This window comes from Haemorhous mexicanus, chromosome 1 (genome assembly GCF_027477595.1).
Source record: "Haemorhous mexicanus isolate bHaeMex1 chromosome 1, bHaeMex1.pri, whole genome shotgun sequence".
Classification (NCBI taxonomy): domain Eukaryota; kingdom Metazoa; phylum Chordata; class Aves; order Passeriformes; family Fringillidae; genus Haemorhous; species Haemorhous mexicanus.
Window position 1 is genome coordinate 122230080 of NC_082341.1, and position 20789 is coordinate 122250868.

The 20789-nt window shown below is 37.3% G+C and overlaps 1 protein-coding gene across 2 annotated transcripts in view; it reads left to right on the forward strand.

The window, feature by feature from the left end:
- NKAIN3 (sodium/potassium transporting ATPase interacting 3) overlaps positions 1 to 20789 on the forward strand; it is a 330136-nt gene that overhangs the window by 220811 nt on the left and 88536 nt on the right. The gene's annotated exons all lie outside the window — the stretch shown is intronic.

Sequence of the window (20789 nt, forward strand, 5' to 3'; positions counted from 1 at the left end):
TATGAAATGGCTATTCTGTAGATACTGATAAATTGTTAGTATGCAAAAAAATCCTTTTGTCCCCCCTGCACATGGTACAAATATAAATGTATATAAACCATTCCTTTCAGAAGCTCCTTCAGGGGAGATTTTAGAACCCAGAGATTTTGATACACCAGGAGAAGGCATATATGGAAGGCAGCAGGGATCAGATTTGGTAAGGAAGGAATGGCAGTCCAATGCAACAATCTAAAAGGAACTGGAGATTTGATGTTGGACCAGCTCTAGACTACAAACTGTGGATGTTTTGGTTGCTTCCACAGGTGGATGGCCATCCTGTGATATCACATAATTTAAGGTCTTTGCCCTTTCTGTGTGAAGGTGGATTATAAAGTTTCTCTTACAGATGACATAATGTTTCCGTGGGGTTTTTCCAGCATTTCATGCTCCTGGGAACAAGTTAACCCAATGGTTACAAATTACCTCAGTGGTTACTATTGAAGGCAATGTGGATGGAGGGCTTACAGCCTTGGGGGGCTGCCCAGCATGCTCCTCTTCCTGTGCTCCCAAAGACCCTTTGGCTTTCTTCTTAGGACCCCATGATGCTCTTGTAAAGTCTCCAAGTGCAGTTTATTCACTTGAACATATTGTCCTGCTTTGGAGTACCTGGTACTTAAAATGTTTAAGCCTGTCCAGCTCCTCCAATGTGCCCTCAGAACAGCCTTTTCAGTTGCTTAATCATTTTCCTTCTCTTCCTCTTTATCCTCTAATTGTCAACATTTTTCAAAATCCGAAAAGCTCATAACAGCCTTATTTATAGGCTGGAAATTGGATTAGTTTTTCACCACTAAAATAAAAAAGATAGAAATGTCAACCTGGAATGAACTGGTTTATTAAAGGAAAATATTATTATTAATAAATGCTAATATAATTTATTGGTGTGATTACTGCATTTAAAGAAAGCCAAGCTGTTGCCTGCTTCTTAAATTACTACGTTTCAACTTTTCAACATGTTATTTAAAAATATGAAGTAGTCACCTTATTATACACCATCTTCCAGGATTTGAAAGCAACTTATACATATAAATGGATTCAGCCTCATCAGTGCCTCTAAATGATGAAAAAAGTGACATTTATTAAGTAAATGCATATAGTGCAGATCTTGTCTGCAGGATTTAAAGTCTTGATTTACATTTCAAAACACTTTGGAGGATTAATCATCTCAAACTAGGCTAGGTTGATTATGTGGGCTCCTTCCACCCTCGGCAGGAAGAGGGAGAGACATCCTCCAGAGGCCCATCACACTACTTTTAAATACCCATTTGTAGGAACAACCCTAGAGCCTTTTAGAGGTACATCTCACTTTCCAGGAGGGATAGACAATTGGGTGAAATGAGGTACTTAACTTTTCAACAGTATAGACCTACTGAAGATAGGTGAGATTGATCTCTTCTCCTGAGAGCCTATTCATTAGTTTCCTTTTAATAGCCTGAAAGAGAACTCCTACTCTGTGCCATTGAAATACTTTAGATAAGTGGTGAATGACTGCATGGCTCTACAAATTGGATTCACCTAATAAGCAGTAAGAATTGGTAGAATTAAGCATAAGCTTAAACCAATGAACTGATAAGGAAAGACAAAATTCTCTTTTTGTCTCTCTTGCCTCTTAGATGCTTAAGATTCTTTCTTTGTCACTCTCCTTGCTATTAATTGACTCAGAAATTGTTATCCTCCATAAAAAAATCTTCCTCTACTTTTTTATTTAAGTATAAAAAGATTATTATCAAGGAAAAATATTGAAAGCCTGTGTTGGTTGATCCTTTCATTTAAATAATAATTCAAATCTTTAAAAATGGCTATTTGTTTTATATAGAGTAATTGGAAAGCCAGAAATCAGATGGGACTGCTCTCCAGTAGCAATGGTAATTATTACTTGCGTGCTGTCACAAAATTTGCTACCCTGGAGTCTGCCTTCTAATTGGAGAAGGCTCAGTTATGAAATGAGCTGATCATTTCTGTGACAAGTCGTATGAGGAAGAGTGCACACCTTACCCCCAGGTCACCAAATTGTTTTTTTCTGTCCCACCCAGTTTCGTTGTTTTACCTTCCTCTGAACTAAGTGAAACTTCTTTAACAAACAGTAACTCTTTTCATTGGTTCCACTTCCATAGTTCAATCTTCAGCAGTTACCAACAAATAATCTCTAGTCCCCAGTCTATATGATCAGAAGTCAGTTTTCCTTCATCTAAGTAAAGGGATGTTGAATTTTTTTCCTTTCTTAATCTCTGAACTAATGGTAGCTTTTACTTTCCTTGGTTTTTTATCTTTATTTTTGCTATTTCTCTTTTGCCTGTCAATAATTGTTTCTTCTGTGCTTTTTACAGTAACAGAGACATTCAAGTGTCTTCTGTAAGACTTTAGGGAAATTAAAGTGAAATCTACATGGCTGACCTATGGGCCATCTAGAGCACAGAACCAGCACATGAGGAAGATCTTAAATGTATGAAAGAATAATGTCCCATATTGTATGAACATGCTGAAGCTTTACCAGAGACCAAAGGTACATGGTAAATGGTTGTACATGGTACTGTGGTTGTCTTTGGGATCTCTTGAATAACCTTTTCAGCACACCTCAGCCTATGACTGTCTCCAGATGTGCCCTGGTCCTTGGGGAGCACACAAATCAGTGTCTTAATAGGAGTGCAGAACAAAGCAAATCCCATTGCCAATACAGAAATTATTTTCTACACAGAATGAATAACCGTGGTGGGGACTTACGGTGTCCATGGCATCATTTGGTTTGTTTGGGTTTTTTAGAAATTCTTTAAAGGATATGAAGTGGGGCTTTCATTCAAAGGATTACTTTGGGGAGAGTCAGGGGAAGAGAAAGGACTGGAAGGGCTGTCCATGGAGAGAGTGTCCCTATTAGCCATATAAACAAAAGAGAGGCCACTCTCACATTGTGTTACACATAATGAAATAGTCCTCTGCAAAACACAAAAATTCCTTCTGCAATGAACAAGGATTTCCTTAAACGTTCTGTGGGTTGTGAAAGAAACAATTTTGCCTGTTTTTTCTTTCTTACTAAGATTTTCTTTATCTCACTCTCCTTGGAATGAAGAGACAGAGTTGATTTCAGAGGGGAAAATTGACTGCAAGTGTCTTGGAAACTCTAACTTTTTCACTTTTTTCAAACTTATGAAGTTTAATTTAAGAACCTGTCAAAATAAAGCTAGCCAGCCTGTTTAGCTTGTATCCTTTTGTTCTTTGACATTTTGGGAGAAAAAAATACCCTTGAGTATTTGCTTTTTGTTTTTTCAGAAATGAGATAAATCCGTCATATATGCAGTAATTTCTCTTTGCTATCTGGAATAAATACAAAGATTTACATAAAGTCATGCAATTATTTACTTTGGCATTATTTATTTTTAACATTACATGGCTACAATGTAATAGTAATGGAGATATTCTAAAAATTAAATTCTATGGGGGAGAAAAGACTCCACACAGAATTCTGTGTCCATCTCTAGCACCCCCAACATAACAAGGATTATGTAATAATCTATAATAATGTATAACCTGTTTGACTGAGTCCAGAGGAGGCCATGAAGATGCTCAGAGGGCTGGAGAACCTTGCCTGTGGAAACATCCTGAGAGAGTTGGGGTTGTTCAGCCTGGAGAAGAGAAGGTTCCAGGGATACCTTATAGCATCTGTCCAGGACATAAAGGGGACTGCAGGAGATCTGAAGAAGCACTTTTTACAAGGGCATAGAGTGACAGGACAAGGGGAAATGCCTTTAAACTGGAAGAGGGAAAATTTAGATGAGATATTAGAAAGAAATTCTTTACTAAGAGGATGGTGAGACACAGCAGCAAATTTCCCAGGGAAGTTTTGGATGCCCCATTCCTGGTAGTGTTCAAGGACAGGTTGGATGGGAGTTAAGAAACCAGGTCTAATGAAAGGTGTCCTTGCCATGGCAGGGAGGGTGGAACCAGATGATCTTTTAAGGTTCCTTTCCACCCAAGTCATTCTATGATTCTATAAAATTTAATCTGATATTTGCAATACAGAAGTTGTCCAAAACGTCAATGTCAGAGACTGTGCTTTTTGTGTCTTGACCTTAACTATCACCTCACTATTACAACTAGGGACAGAAACACAGGGAACATCTAAAAATATTTCAGAACTGATATAACAAAAGAAAGCATCTTAACTATTTGGAGCTCTGTCTGTCATAGGGCTCTGTTTCTACTCTGCTCTTGGTATTGCAACTGGAATATTGGGAACTGGAAAGAGACCTGCCCGTGGCTTTTATAAAGTGTGTTGTTCTTGTTCTTACTGGCTAGCTGAATTTTTTTTTTTTGTTGTTTTTTTTTAAGGATAAGTAGCAGGCACAATATTTCAAATGGAGAGAAGAAAAGCAGCCTACCCACTTGAGTGTAAGTGTAGCTTTTCTCACTGCATCTCCAGTGAGACCCACTTTCTGAAATGTAGGCTGTTGCGCCAGGGCAGATGTGGAATCTGGGAAAATTTCCAGAGAAATCATTGTAAAATGAGGTTCTCAGCATTAGCTGCTGTGTTTGCCCTTTTTTTTATCTCTTGAACTCTCACTGGCAACACTGAAAAGACTGGACGATGGACTGAGAGCATAAACAGCTCACGAAAGACTTCTGAGGCAAACACGGTTTTCCAAACACTTTTACCCTTCCTTAGAAATCCATAGCCATTTTTTAAAGAATAAGAAAGTTCTTCCAATGCTATTGCACAAATTTACTCTGGGCAAACAGGCCACATGCTAGAAAACTGAAAGTTTAGGCTTTTGCTGTGATGTCTGAGAGGTAGTGCAGTGGGAGTAATTTCATGATTGCTGATGGTTCTCAGGGTATTTCCCTGCCTGGCTGGTAGTGCTAATCTATTTTACATACTGTGCTTCTGGGGAAAAATTTCATTCCTAAATTGAAGAGGGAGGTGTTAATGATGGCATTGCCTCCAGCTTTTTGCTTGTGACATCTTACTGATGTTCCTGTCAGTACAGATGGTGTCTGTCAGGTGCCACCTATCTCACCTATGTGCAATATTAAGAGTTTAAAGAAAAAACCTCTGAGAAGTGTGTTATGTACAGAGAAGTGCATTATGTACAGGAGATTCCATTACAAAGGATTATTTTTGCTAGTGAAATAGGGAGCTGCAAAACTATTGGACTGAATTAGTCTGATCAAGATCTGGCAAAAGAGTAAGGTTGAATTAGAGCTAATTTTCCCTTGTTTTAGACTGCCAAAATGCACATAAATCTGAACCTAAGCATTGGATAATAAGCAGAGCTGTGCAGAATCTGGATAATTTGGTCAACATTAGCATAATTTCAGACTTAGTAATTTATACAGTTTACAAAATCAAATACTGAAATAGGAGAAATGTTTGTGCTATTTACAGTTTCCAAATTTCAAGTATTTTTTTCTCAAAAAAATAGCGAAAATATTCTGAACCCACCATAGTATTCTGAAAGCTGAAAGTGAAAAGATAGGACAACGGACTTCTCTGAACATGGCAGGGATTAAATATTAACAAGATCATATTGGGATCACTTTGTCTTTCACTTCAGTCACCTGGAATTATTAGTGGCAATAGACAGTACTGTAAAACATGATGGCAGTAGTTATCTGACTGGAAGTCTAATGTGCAACATTAAACCTCATTCACAGGAGATTTTTAAACTTTTAATAATCACTCCATGCCTATAAATGACAATGGCATTAATGCCTAGAATATTGCAGCTGCAGAAGCTAATTACCCAGCTGATGCTGTCAGTATCCACAGCTGTTGGTGTTTCTTATTCTTTTACTACTGGCTTTCCCAAACAAAAATCCCATGCCTTATTGCTGTTCTTCCCTGACTGCTGCATTCCCAACACCAAAATTCTTAGTGAGCTAAATGTTCTTTCCCATATTCACTCCAGTGCAAGTGCATCCATGCCTTTAATTGCCCACTTTCTCAAGCAGGGAATCAGATGCAGTGAGAGAGGAAAGGAAATATCCTAGGGAGACAACCTTTTTTTTCCTGGATACTGTTCCATACTGTCACAGTCTTATGTCATGTTCTGTAGCAGTAATTTCCACGACTATATAGTTCATTTGCATATTGGACTATGGTAGGAAAGAAGTTCTCTGATTTATTCAAAGAATCTTTTTAAAATATTTTGGTTTTTAGATAAGAGTTGTTTTCATTTATTCTTTACTTCTGTAGGTTTTAAAAAAGCACAGAAAAAAAGCTCCTAGTTTTGGTGCTTGGCAAAATTTAAGGGAGCAAAGATGGTGATAGGAGAACCATTCCAGCATGGCATCTGAGTTGGGAATGAGAAGGGTCTGGAAGGACAAAATTTTAGTATAGGACATGGAAAATTTAGGCAGAGGTGGAAGCAAAAGTAATGCATCTGGAGTTAAACTTCAGCCCCAGTGGAATCAACAGAGAAACATATGTTGGTTTCAGTAGACCAGCATTTCACCAGATTTGATTATGTAATTTTTGCAGCTGTTTTCTGTACAGATCAAAATATGCAAAAAAACCCTGTTTTGTGAAAATAGAACAATGAAGAATAAATTATTTATATTTGCTGATTAACAGCTAGAACAAGATGTAAATCAAAAAAATATAATGACACAGAAGACCCAGATGGCTTCTTTAGGATAATACATGTGGCTTGATGTAAAAGTCATGGTGGGGAAATGAAAGAAATAGTACTGAAAGTGAATATAACAAGAGTTAAACCAGAAACTCTCTTATGATGACGTCTCTGCTTCAAACTGTGCAGGAAGGGGTGTTTGCTGTTAAGGAGACCTCAACTAGGTAAGTCCTAAGCACTTCAGCTTTCTTGCATATATTCTCTTTTCTCATTTATCAGTTCCCCATGATCATGACAGTTCAGAACCTGGTAGATTATTTTTCAGACTGTTTTAAGCCTTTGCTTTATACTTCCCCAACCTACAACTTCTTGGTTTTACTCTCATTTAAATTGAAGTCATATACTCTTTAGAATAGCAGGTATTATTTACAGGTTTGGGAGTGAGTTTCCCAACTTCCTATACTCTCTTCATTAGATCACCTTTTTGTGTCTGATGTCTATTCACAGCCTTTCTTCTTTTTTTTTTTAACTATGTTTCCTTCCAAACTCTAGGTTGGACTTCTATTTCTTTTTCCATCTTAAGGTTTTAAAAAGGGAAATAGGAACTACCAATCCCTCTGGGTTGTGAATACATACAAAGAAGCTGAGACCTGAGAAGCTTCTTTGTAACTTTTCAACACAGTTTATCTAACTGGTTTTGGGATTCTTCTTCTGTCCAGTCTTCAGACATTCTTCTGTACCCATAAAACTCAATGTCTACATGCTCTTTGGCTGCTTATCCTTATTGCAACAACCAGGGCCTGCCAGGAAGATGTATTTCTTCTCATGGTCTTGGGTCAACCACGAGCAGTTTTTAGGACTTTGGACCTCTCACCTGATACAATCTGTATGTTTTGTTTCAGCTTTGCTTGCTCTTACAGAATCTTCTACATCCAGCCCCTAGACATAGTGCCTGAATGCATCAGCCTGTGCCTCTCCATACCATTTGAGCAAGCTTTTTTTAAATTTCTTTCTACTTTTAATGGGTACATAATGTATTTTGAAAATTTTATAACAATTCACAATTTCTGGTGGCCATTCTCCCAGAAAAGTAATAATTTCATTGCTTGAAAACATTCAATTTTAACATTGTTGAAACCCCAGCAAATACGTTCTGTAAGTGGCTGTGGGTGCAGCAGAAGTAATTGTGCCTCATTTTATACTTGTGCATTGACATCAATCTCTCTTATGATTTCTCTGTTATCAGAAAAAGACAAACTTTCCCTAGGGTTCTTATTCTCTTCCTGATTTCTCATTTTAATGAAATCTTGAGATTAAGTTAGTACATGTGATACATTTGCATAGCTGCTAAGATGCCCCAAAGGACAGAAAGAGGCAGAAATTGGTGTGTACTGAGATGCTGTGAGAGTTCTTTCTTTAGGAAACCAAATGAAAACCAGGTAGGGTGAGACTAAAAAGCATACCTGATTTTTTTATACACCTGTGAGTACTGGCCATTCAAGACAGATAGGTCCCAAAATTTCCCACTAGGAATTACTCCAAATATTCAGTTGACCTCTCACACACAGCACATCTGCACAGTATGTGTTTGATGGTTGAGTTCCTCTGCACATGGACTGTAGTCATTTGTTAGTATTTTCCAGAAACTTGACACATCACTATCAGAATTCAGTAGATTACTGGTGAAGCTGTTAGGTACAGATGAAGCAGGCTTTCTCATTTCCTTAAAAAGTGTCTGTAAGTACCACGTGCAGAAGAATTCCTCAGTCATGCCTTCAGTGAATGGCCAGTTCTAATCTACCCTGCAAATGCAATTTACTCTTACAGTTTACAGGCAGCAAAGGCTTGGGCTAAACAGCAATGCTACTACAAGAGTTGGGGGTTAAATTTAGTTTAAATCAATTATTGAAATGGTGTGGTCACAACTGGTCATTATTATGCCTGGGAGTTACAAAGCCTCCTCATCTTGTTATGGTTTATTCTCCATACTGTAGCACAATAGAAGGGTGGTTAAAATGCCTTTATAATATTATTAATTGTTTCTACGGGGGTGGAAGTCATAACAATTTAATCATAATAATTTAGCTGAAAAAGTACCTTTCTGTGACCAGGCTTTGGCTGTCACAATGTGTGATTTACTTCTCTATGTTTTCCTGATACTCTATTAATTGGAAATTTTTGTTTGGTAAGGATTTTGTAATTTTTTTTTCATTCATGAGTTAGTACAATTCACACAAGAAAAGCTCTTAGAGATTAAAGATTGTCCAGAGAATCATCTGTGACAGCATTTAAAGTGAGTGTAAGCAAACCTCTTGGTAGAAAGACATTTCCTCCTTTTTGTTTTACTAAGAGAACTCTGAAGAATTTATTTGACACATTCCTGTATGAAGTTTGTCAGCTTTTATGGCTTTTATTTCTGGGAAAATAAATTGTTTGCTCTCTGAGAAATGTGTTTTGTAGAAAGCCAGCCTGTTCAGAGAAAAACTTTGAGACATATGGTCTTTTAATTACTGGGTTTTAGTACTTTTACTTTGGAAGTGCATTTGCAGCTGAAAAATTGCTTCATTTCAAATGCATTTAAAATTCAACAGAACAATGTGAACATCCAGGGATCTTTTTGGGGTGGGGTGGGGTGTTTTTCTATTTCAATATTTTGCTTTTTTATTTTCAGATCATAAGTTTTTACTGTATAATATTCACTTTTCTTGTTAGAAAGAGAAAAAAAATAATAAAAACCAGCTACAGTTTTTAAAAGGATTGCCAAGTTCAGATGTGTGCCTGTGTGTACCTTTTTTCCAACTTGCAAAGCTAAGTACTCTCTCCCCACAGCATTCTGCCAGCTGTCCAAGCACCTGCCTGGTTACAGTGTATGAATGATTTAATGCCCTCTGTGTGTCTGCATGAGTAGCTGTATTTTATAAAAGGACATTTCAAGTTGGCAAAATCTATTTTGGTGCCAAACAGGAAAGGTCAGTGGAGGGCAGGGAAGGTGTATCTGTTTTCCAGGTTGTGCCTCTGTAGTTAAGCTGTCATGTCCAATCCCTCTGGTTTAGTGGTGTGTGGGCTTCCCTGTCCCCCAGTTATGCTTAAAGGGATCCAATCCAAAGCTGTCTGAAGTCCTGAGGCTCTGCATGACCAGTGGCTGATTGAACAAATCACTGCTATGCATTTTTCTTTTAAAACCAAGTGTGTGGGTGTTAAGAGTTGCAGTGCTTTAGATGTGAAGACATGAGCAATACCTAAAAGTACCAAGAGGGGCTGGCATTTGGTGAGAATTTTCCATCATGATTCCTGATCCCTGCCCTTGTTAGACAATATCCAAATGCACAACACTCAGGCAGCATTCCTGGGCAGGGCTGACTCCTGTTCTTCCCCACAGACACCTTCACCTGAGCTGGCAGTGCTTTGATGCCCACAGCCTGTGCCAGCCAGCACACAATTAAAGCTGAGCCATCCCCTCCCATCCTCTCAGCCCTCAGCAGAGCTTTAAGAAGCAAAACTCTTGCACAGTCTGTGGCTCTGAGAAGTGGTAATTAGTGAAGGAGCAGCAGTAGGAAAGTCTGCAAGAGCCAGGGAGCAATCAAAGGCAGGAAACTTTCTCCCATCCTTCTTAATATCTCCACATCTTTAGATTTCCCTGCTTTCTCCTATCTACCATCTCCCCAAGACAGGTTTAGCACTGAAATCGTCTTTCTCTTTGCTATTTAGCACTGTCATGGAGTTTGGTTGCTCCAGGCAGCAGCTAAGCACCAAAATTTGCCTCAGCTGCCCTGAGTGTATCCCCTTCCAGCTCCAGCCCCAGCCTGCTCACTGGTGGTGAGGAGCAGAAAACAACTGGTCTCACACTGCTCAGCAACAACAAAACATTCCTGTGTAATCAACACTCTCTTCAGCACAAATCCTAAACAAAGCCCCACACCAGCTACTCTGAAGGAAATTAATTTTATCCAATTCAAAACCAGCACGAGCACACAGACATTAGCTGGCTACATATGAAGAATAAACTAAATGTAAACAGCATTTACTCTCTTCATATACTTTGCCCAGAGACTGGAAGGGAAATTCACCTATAAATACATATTCTTAAGCCAGCAGCTGTTACACCTGAAATTCTAAAATCCACTACAGTTACCCCTGGATAGTTTTCATAGAGTTCACTAAAGTTTTACAGCAAAATATGCCACATTTGTTCAAGAAAACCTTCCTCTATGTCTCAGTGTGCCACACAATCCTATACAGGACATGCTATACTGAAAGGAAATTCTGTATTATCTCCAAGAAATACACAATTAGGCCTATAAAAATATGCCCACGTGTTCATACCTTTCTTGTCCTTTTCCTCTTGTGTATTTCTTATTGCTTTTCTTGCTGGCCCTAATCCAGCAAATACATGTAGATCCCTTATATTAATGGGATGCTTGTTGAAATTAAATAATGCACGTGCATGCTTGTCAAATCAACTCTGCAGCTTTGTATGTTTCTCAGGCTTTCATCTGTCTCCTGGAGTCACACTGACATCCTTTATCACTGCTCCTAAAACCAGTTTTAAAACCAGAAACACTTAAAAAAGTGAAAATTCTAGTGATGCTAGTAATTACTATTATATATAGTAAACTTTAATGATTTCCAAAATGTATTGGAATTTGTAGATGCTCTTCAGCTTGCAGAAAAAATGCCTGATATTGACAATATTTTGCTTCTTTTTTCCCTCAGGCAAACTGAAAATTCTTTATATAGATATGTATATCTATATGTATATGTATATATGTTTGAGGAAAGTCTTTATGCAGTAGTCTTGGTTTTGTTTTCAGTAAATAAGTAAACTGATGTTAATATTATTTGTCCTTTTGCTGTTGTGTCCTGCTGTCATTCACAAGTCTATCAGGCATCTTTCTTCTCTTTGTTAATATTATTTCAAAATTGAGAGTGAAACTAAACAATAATTTCAAATATTAATATGGTCTTATATCTTTGTCATGGACTCATTTTGTTCTTATTTATTAGAGGAGGATATATTAAAACTTGCATGATGAAGGATTGCAGACAAGTCTGTGACGTTAAGGAGTGAATGGATCATTAGGCTTCCCTGTGACTTTATGCATCTCTTAAAGTGACCAGATTTATAGAACATCTGTTAAAGGACCATTAACACCTAGACTTGTTATTAATAGAGACTTTTATAGTTGCCTCTTTAATTAAATCTGTATTTCTGGGGATCATAATCAACTGCATTGATTAAAATAGTTTCTGTGAGAAATTTATTCCATATTAAAAAAAAAGAAAAAAAAATTAGGTTTAGCACCTCACTGATTTCCTTTGGCATGGAAAACTTGAAATTGTCCAAAAGTTACTGGACACTATCAAATACTTTTGATTAATCTTGTCAAAAAAATTTGAGAAATTTCATTATTATAGTTATAGACTTACCCATAGGAAGGTGATGCCAGAGAAAAAGCAATCCTTGTTTCTGAAATAGTCCTCTGAAAACATGAAAATTCCTGAGAGAACAAATAAAAACTCTCTTTTGTGTGAATGTCTGTGAGAGTTTCTGAGGTTTGGAGGTGGATTAGGATGAAAATTAAATTAATTAAGATCGGGGAAAATGTAGTGCTGAAGTAGATTGGTAATGCTGCCTTCTTTGAACACAATTGGCATTTGTTCATGGGAAAGCACTACTGAGTCATTAATTTGTACAGCTAAATATGATTATAGAAATATATGCATACTGCATATGCATAAATAAAATAGACTTATGCATATATTTAGATATTTACATAAATATATAGAATGTTTCAAGGAACCTAAAACGTGGGCTAATGCCTGTAGTAAATATAAGTGAATAATTAAATGAATTGTATTAACTGAGTTCTGCTGTTGCAGATTCTCTTTTCTGTAGTCATAGGTACTTCACTTCTGCTAGAAAAGGGAGGATTTCAAGTTTCATCATCTGACCTGAAAGTTTCTTTAGGGACTGTCTTTGCTGTTTAAAAAAAAAAAAATGCTATCAAATTCTTTTTTGAGACTGTCATTGCTTCAGCAGAATGCAAATGAAGCCTGTGATTAAAGGATTGCTCTGCTAAAGCCAAGGTCATTGGCCAACAGCACCACAGAAATTGAGGGACTGGCGAAAAATGACGACTTTTTATTGCAAAGAAATACAGAAACAAAAGTGTCGTGAGGAAAGGTATTTTTCTGAGGGCATCTTGTGCTTCTTTGAAATGAAAGCAAGTAAGAAAACAGACCCCTCACAGATCAATAACTTCCGCTGCTTATTGCTTCTTGTCTCATTTCGCATTCTGAGTCTTCAGAAGAGCTTCTGGTAGTGTGTAGTGTCACTTCTTGGCAGTCTGTTGTGGCAGACAGTCGTCTTATCCAATGAGCTGTATCGAGTTCATGCAAAAGATGAAGTGAATTAGCACATCTTTCTCATTGCCCTTTGCAAACACTCTAACAAAAATTTGGATCTTCTTACAAAATTTCCATGAATCATGGAGTTTGATTTATATATGAATATTCCTTATTGCCTCTTTTAAGCTATAAGGGTGCACTTGGGTCATTGTCTTTGTTGAAACATAAAAAAACAGTTGGCCCTTTCCTATACCTGGTGTATCCATGATTGTCCAAGATGAGGGACTATGGAGAGTGATGCCCTGGATAGCTGTGATCTGAACTTGTGATACAGAAGCCTCTCTTCCAGACTCCAGGATCCAGCTTGAAGGAAAACAGCAAACAGTGCAAATTACAGCCCAGAGTGGAAGTGCCTAGCAGCAGAGCTCATGAGTTTTGAAGTTTTCCTATTCAGCTCACTTTCTCTCAACATGACAAACTTCTTACTGTAATTTCATGTCCCTGGGAACAAAGGCTTTAGCAAAAGTGCTGAACATAACCAGACTTGTCATAAAACAAGAGTTGGCAATATCATGAACAATTGCATTGCTTTGAGCAAGCAAAGCAGAGAACACAACAGCAGTTGCTTAAACTGGCCTATTAATCTTTTAAAGTGTTCCTGGATGCAGGTAGGAGCTTTCTGGCTAGTCTTAAAAGAGGGAGTTATTTTTCTTGTCAGAAATTTTAACATTCAAGGGAGTTTTTAAAACTCTTTTTATGGTGCATTTTAGTGTCATCAGAGTCTGGGATAAACCTTTAAATTTAGGACCCAGGCTCTCATGTGTATATTTCCAGCACAGAATTTATCTCCTTGCATAGCAAGAGATGTTATGGTATTCCTGTAGTTGAGATGGACAGACAAAACACAGAACCCACCAGAAAGGAAGGGAAATACTAAAATTAACTGTACTATTCTTACAACATTATAGTCTTAATCATGCCTTTATCCCCATGCTTTGTCTTTGTTCACAACCACTGTGAACAAAATAGTTATTTGGATAATAACAAAGTTAAATCCTGTTTTACCTAGAGGCTGCATTGCATCTGTTCCTCATATGGGCTTATGTGGGGTTTTGGCACAAACTGTGTCCCCTATTTCCATACATTTCATAGTGACATTAAAACTAAAACTCCATGGAAGGTTTGTAATATTTGGGTGTCCATAGCACAAGACAAAGTGCTGTAAAGAATTAGTACTTTTAGTGTGACCAACCCAGGCCAGACATTTCCATTTTAACTGTAGAAAAATCCAGTTCCTATCCACACTGCAAGAGTCTCCTCCATTTCTTTAGGCAGTGTATTTCTTGAATATTTAAAGACCGTAAACATGGTGAGGTACTCAGGCACATGAATCTGATCCTGTCTACTTTAATGAGAAATATTAAATAAGAAAAATTAATAAGAATAATTTAATAAGAAATATTGTAAATATTATAAGATAGTGTGGGAGAGTTTTCTATAAGTGTTGTGGCAGCTTATTTTTGAGGCATCAAGTTTTAATTTTGTGATATTTCAAATGTATGAATGACTCCATAGGGATCTCAGCAATTTTGCTCAAAAACAGCAACAGCAACAACAAAGCTAAAATGTTCTTGCTGAGCCTTGAAATTGTTTTATGTTATAAACTTCTTTTTCAAATGCATGTAGTTTATAAACATTTTGGGCAGATTTTTTTTATGGCCCATATTTTACTGTTCTCCCATTTTTGTTCACCAAGATGTTTCAAGCCTTTTTTAACCTTTCCCATCTCTCTATCCTGCTATGTTTTTCTACATCATTGGTAAAGGTGGCTGTACATGGCTTGCCAAAGATGTTTTTAATTCTTCACTATGTTACATTTCAGTCCTGCCTCGCTTCTTCATTTCAGTCAAAATCAGGTATGGCTTGAATGAGGGACACAACAATCTGCAAAAACCCTTGGCTTTATACAAACCCTTGTCATATTCTCAGTCTTCAAAACTCAAAGCAGTTCTCAGAGTTTGGCATCACTCCAAATCTGTGTTCTGTCATAGCTCTGGATCATCAGAGGTAATAGGTGAGAGCAATTTTCAAACTAAGTGCTCAGCTTAATCACATGTCAAGGACTCCACTGAAGCACAACAGCTTTTCTGGGCAGTTGTAACTTGTTTGTGTTCATGTTGAATTTCCTGTGACATGTGGTAGGTAAGACTCATATTGATCCAATCACCCCATCTCAGCTGGTTTTTTCCTTGTGTGTTAAGGCTTTTTCCTGCTATACTCTGTTACCTCTCTGGGCTGTTTCTCAGAGATACTGCCACACAAGGGAGGTTGAACAAGGAAAAGACATGGAGCTGGGATTTGAGCTTGGGTCTGAATATTGGCAAAGACCAGAGCTCATCTTCAGGGGCAACAAGCTTCAAAAACAGCCCCTTACTAGTTCTCATAATTTCTTCTTGCAATTTCTTCTTGTAACTGACTGCATGAAGAAGACAGCAGTATGCTTCTCTTGTTGACTTCTTGCCTTCTGGCTTCCTAAAGACATTCCACTCCAATCCACTTTTCTAGTAAGTTTGATAAATCTAATAGCTTTGATAAATTTATAATTTCTTGCTTTGCAAAAGAATATGCAGATCCTTGAGCATGTAGCAAATAAAACAATGCAAGGAAACTTTTTATAACATAGGTAGATCATCTGCCTAATTTCCAAATAAATTTCCAAAATTATTTTGTTGACCTGTAAAAAATAAAATAAAATCTGGCAACACTCTCCATAGCTGAAGGAATAAAAGTAGTAAAAGAAGGAGAAGCCAGGACTTGGTAAGCTTAACTAATTTCTTTTTTTTTTTTTTTTTTTGAGGGTAGATGTGGAGGGTAGACTGTCAGCAAATGGTTAAAAAGTGTTGTAGTGTAGATAGATTTGGGGAAAAAAAATTGTGCTTTATATGGAAATCTTTCCCTGTAGTCATGGTCTGATGCCAGGCTGTGAACTAATCTCTGTCAGTGGGAACCATGAGCATCTAATCACACCAACCAAAACTTACCTTGCCTCTGTACCTCTTTTAACCATTCTCAGCCCATGATGCTGGGGTTATCTCATTGTCTATGTCTAAAGAAGATTTTGATACTGTGAATTTTCTCCTTTAGTGGTAATAAATTTAGGTGTATCACATGATTGCTCTGGTTTAGTGTGCACTGCTAGCACAGAGATGAATTTACTATGACTTGTCTGACATCCAGTTCAGACAGATGAATAGCCCCAATAGAGTTTACCCATAAGCTTCAATTTCAGAATGCTCTCCATATCATTTATTCTCCAGAGTGCTCAGGATGAGGTGAAGATGTTGAATACAGTATATCTTGAGCAGCCTGGAATCAGCATGGTTCATTGTCCTACCCCATTAGCAGTTGAGTGAGCTACCACAATTATTGAGTGGCCTACCCTCAACCTCTAGCTCATGGAACAGGTAAAAGCCATCAGTGTAACACTGAGGCAAGAGTTTAAATTTAAAATCGCCGGGAAAAAAAATTAGTCAATATTCAAAAACTGTCATCCCAATAAAGACAATGTGGGAGCTAGTGCTGCAAAATTCCCCGTTTGGAAATGGGAAATGGCCTCAGTCTCCTTCAGTATTGTCTGCCCAGGCCTTCAAAACTGTTTGTTCAGCAGCAGTGAGAGGAGATGGAATGTAACTGGTCACACACAGAGCAAGGTGGAATGAGAACCTGTTTTTTCAAGTGAAAGCAGGGTGGAAAAGTAAGGTGTTGCTGCCGCTGAGGGTCTTTGGCTAATAGCTGATGGTCATGATTCCAAGTACTTGCACAATTAGAGTGGATTTCATTAATGCTGGGACACATCATTTGTACCTAATGAGGATTAAGGTCTCCTTGAGATTAGATACTAAGGTATGTGTGTGTCCCTGCCAACAAACCTGCATCTTAATTACAAACATAATTGGTTCTAGGGAACTGCAAGGAAATGCGCTATTCCTTTTCTAGCATTATGCATATAAACTTTTATTACCTGTTGAGCAAGTTTTGATTGAAAATCTTTTCTCCTCACTGCTTAAACAAAATATGTGTAGCAAGTCAGAACAAAGCATCCTTGTTACACTTAGGAAATGGAATGGGAATATTTAATGTCTCAGCCTAATGTCCATTTATAATAAGCAATATAGTATGTATCAATAAAATAAAAAGTGTTAGGAAAGTCTAGGTACCACACAAGCAACAATAAAGTCAAGACCTCTAACATTATGTTTTACCAGGCTTTTGTGCTCTTTCACTTGTCTACAAAATTTCGAGTGTTGACTGCTGTTTTCTGAAGGAAAAAAGGGATTTTCCTCCATCCTGCTCAAAGCACTGCTCTTGTTAACACTTTTCCTAAGAGTGTATTTTTAAATGCCAGCAAGGAATGAAAGAAATAGAAAATAACATGTCATAAAGCAGAAGCACACTGAAAAAACAACTAGCTGTGGTGGTAATCATGTTGCAGCATAATATTTGTTTGTTATGCAAGGCAATCTTGGTGCATTGGGTTTTCTCCCTGGAGTTTCAGTGCCTTCTTTTTGTTTTCCTTAAAACTAGTGATTTTAGGTAGTCCTAATTTCTCATTAATTTTTTGTGTTGTTGTTATAAATACTGTGTGTAAATTTTACACAAATAAATGAAAGGAATATCTTGCCTGTTCTTACTCTTTCAAAATAAGCCGTCTTATGCTATGATTTGTTGAATTTTACCTAGATTCACCAACTAAAAATTGAACAAAAAAGTAAACAGAATGCTTTGGATCAGAAGGCACCTTCAAAAATCATTAGACCAACCTCCCTGCTATGGGCAGGGACATCTTTCACTAGATCAGGTTGCTCAAAGCCCTGCCCTATAGAAAATGTCCACCCGAAACCAAATGTAGAATTTAAGCAGACATAATTAAATTAAACATTATCCCCAAGCACTTGGAAACAGCATTACTCAGACTCACAGGGATTACATCTCACCTTAAAGGAATGTATCTGACATAGCAATGATTTCCAATAATAATCAAAATTAATCCTTGGGCTGACAGCCAACACAAATCCTATATGTAGTTTAAAGGCTTAAAACGCTGTAGACAGTGAGTTGGGACTCTACATCAGTAAAGTGTGATTATGGAGCTGATCCTATACTCAGGAGCAAACTTCTTACCACAGATTGGAGTATTGCTTTAATGCTGACTAAAGAAGGGAGGAGTAGGAGATGGGATTTCACTTCCCTGTGTCACTTTCCTAAGTCTCACAATTTTCCTGGAATACCTGTTTCCTGTGTTCTGCCCCCACTCTGTTCATGGTGTCTATCTGAGTTGTTATCAGCTGAGGAAGTATAGTTTATCTGCTGATGTATGGTATTAAAGCCAAGGTACATGCTCAGAAAAGAGCAATTTTACATCCACAATAGAAATTTCATCTTTTAAATGAATCCCAGCTGGGTTAGTTAGGACAACTTGGTTTCCCTTGTACAGAGCCTGAAATTTGAGTCTCGTGCTTTGAAGCAGCAGCATTTTTTTTCCTAAGAAATAAGCATTTGAATTGTCACTGATGATTAAACATTTTGTACAAATTTTTTTAATATGAAAAATTGGAAGATAGTAAATGATCTATTGAACAACTTTAGGCATCTGCTTGTACTTTCTGAAAATTCCTAACTTTCATTTAACATAGAACTGAAAATAAGCCACTTGGGCAGCAGCTTTTCCAGCATGCTCAGAGTTTCCAAGCTGTAAATTTACAAATACCAAAACACTCTCAGGAGTTCACTGGTATTTAAAACCTGTACATCCCAGCAAAGAGTCTTTGAATTTTCTATGGTTCTGTAAATGACTATAAAGATACAGGTTAATTTTTTTAATGCTTGTTGCATTTGGCTCACTTTACGGATTTAGACTCTCCAAGCAGTGAGTGAGAAGTGTTTCAGCTGCTAAAAAAAAAAAAGAAGAAAGTAAAAATTGATTTTTCTGTTGTCAGGCTTTCTTATATTGATTAGCAGCTTAACATTTATCAGCTTGAATGGCTTATGGCTGCCATTTTGTGAAGTGATATTTCAGAGGTCAAGCTAATGCACCAAGTGGTTTTGTTTGCATTGCTAAAAGTGATCCTTGCTGGGCCATCATTATCTGCTTTTACCTGCTTCGAGAGCTCAGGATGTAATACACAAAGTGAAAAGTAATTATGAAAATCTCTTCTTTTAGACTTTATCCAGAATTTCTGACTGAGAATTTATTTTTTTAAAATGTAGCAAGTGCTCTAAATACTTTTTTTTTGGGGGGGGGTGGGGGTTTGCTGTTTCCTTCTTATCTGAATCACTAGGAGCCTCGAAACATGGATATGGTCATCAAGTAGGCAATTTTTTTAACCATCAAGAGCCACACATAACAGTATTCCAGAAATGTAAGATTTTATTTAAAAAGGGTTTGTTTGTACTGTTCATATGCCAAAATCTAACATTTTACATATGTTGGCAAAAATTTTCTGTTTCCCAGTGGAATTTTGGTAATGGCTGTGAACTAGCCAAGTATGAATATTGTAACAGACTATAATTTTGAAAACATAAATACAAAAAACAATAAAGGATAAACAAACCTTCAAGAGCAAAGGAAGCTGTGATGTCAACACCGTGGACATCACAATTTATTCCCACAGTTGTGATAACAAAGTGTTACCTCACAATATTTGTCCCTAACCCACCAATCCATATTCCTTCTCAGCAAAGGGCTTCTGAGCTAGGTTAGATTGAATATGTGTGTGCTGCTTGACAACTGGCATTTCTTTGAGTTGACAGTCTTTAAAACACTTGATAACGCTGTGCAATCTCTGGCATTGTTGTACAAAGAAAGCCCGCCCTGGCTGTTTCTTGTGACTATATTTATGATTTTTTTTTTTTCATTAAACTGTGTTGTTTGTCAGCTTCTTATTTCACAAGCTGTTTTCATGTTGCAGCTGAAAATTTTCTAAACCAGTATCAAGGACTGACATGCAAAATCAAAAGACAAATGCCTCATCAACTCGAAATAACGCATTTGGAAATCTAGCAACTGTGTATTTAAAGGGTAGAGAAGTGGTGGAGAAAAAGCCAGCAGATCACAAAGGCAGATTTCTAACTGATAACCAGGATATAGTTAGGATGGCAGGATTTAATTCCCATGTTAATTCTCAGGTGTGGCCCGAATAAAGGCAATTAACGAATGATCAATAAATACCAAATAAATAATAATATACTTATAACAAATAACAAATTACCTACTTCTGCAACTGGAATCTGGATTGAATTTCTCTTCGGTCAGGGTAAAAGTAAATGCCCCAGACGGGACATATTTGTGGGATGCAAAGGGCAAATTGGTGTCATGGCAGTGCTCACAAACTGTCATGTATGGAAGGCAGGGGTATTTTGTGGGCATATGGCTGACAATTTTGCAGACTTTTTTTACTTGGAATTCAGAATGGGAAACATGGGAACATAAATCTGAATTAATTATTTAAAGTATCAGTATAACTCAACTCTCATTTATCTCCAGTGAAGAGGCTTGGGTGTTTTTTACATTTAAATGATATTCATTCAACTTGAGTGGTTTTTTTATTTTTTTAATACATGTGTTTTTTTTATACGTGACCTGAAGAACCAAATGTTTTCTTAATTCAAATGAATTTTCCTGCTTGTACTTCATAGGTAAGCTTTTAGAAAATCTTTAGTACATTAGGGAGTTTGTCACTTTGACTGCTCCACGTGGAAGTGGCATGATGTTTACTAAAATGCACAGACATTATACATTCTGTGTGGGTTAGAGTGCAACCAGTACTCATCTGGGTAGGTTTA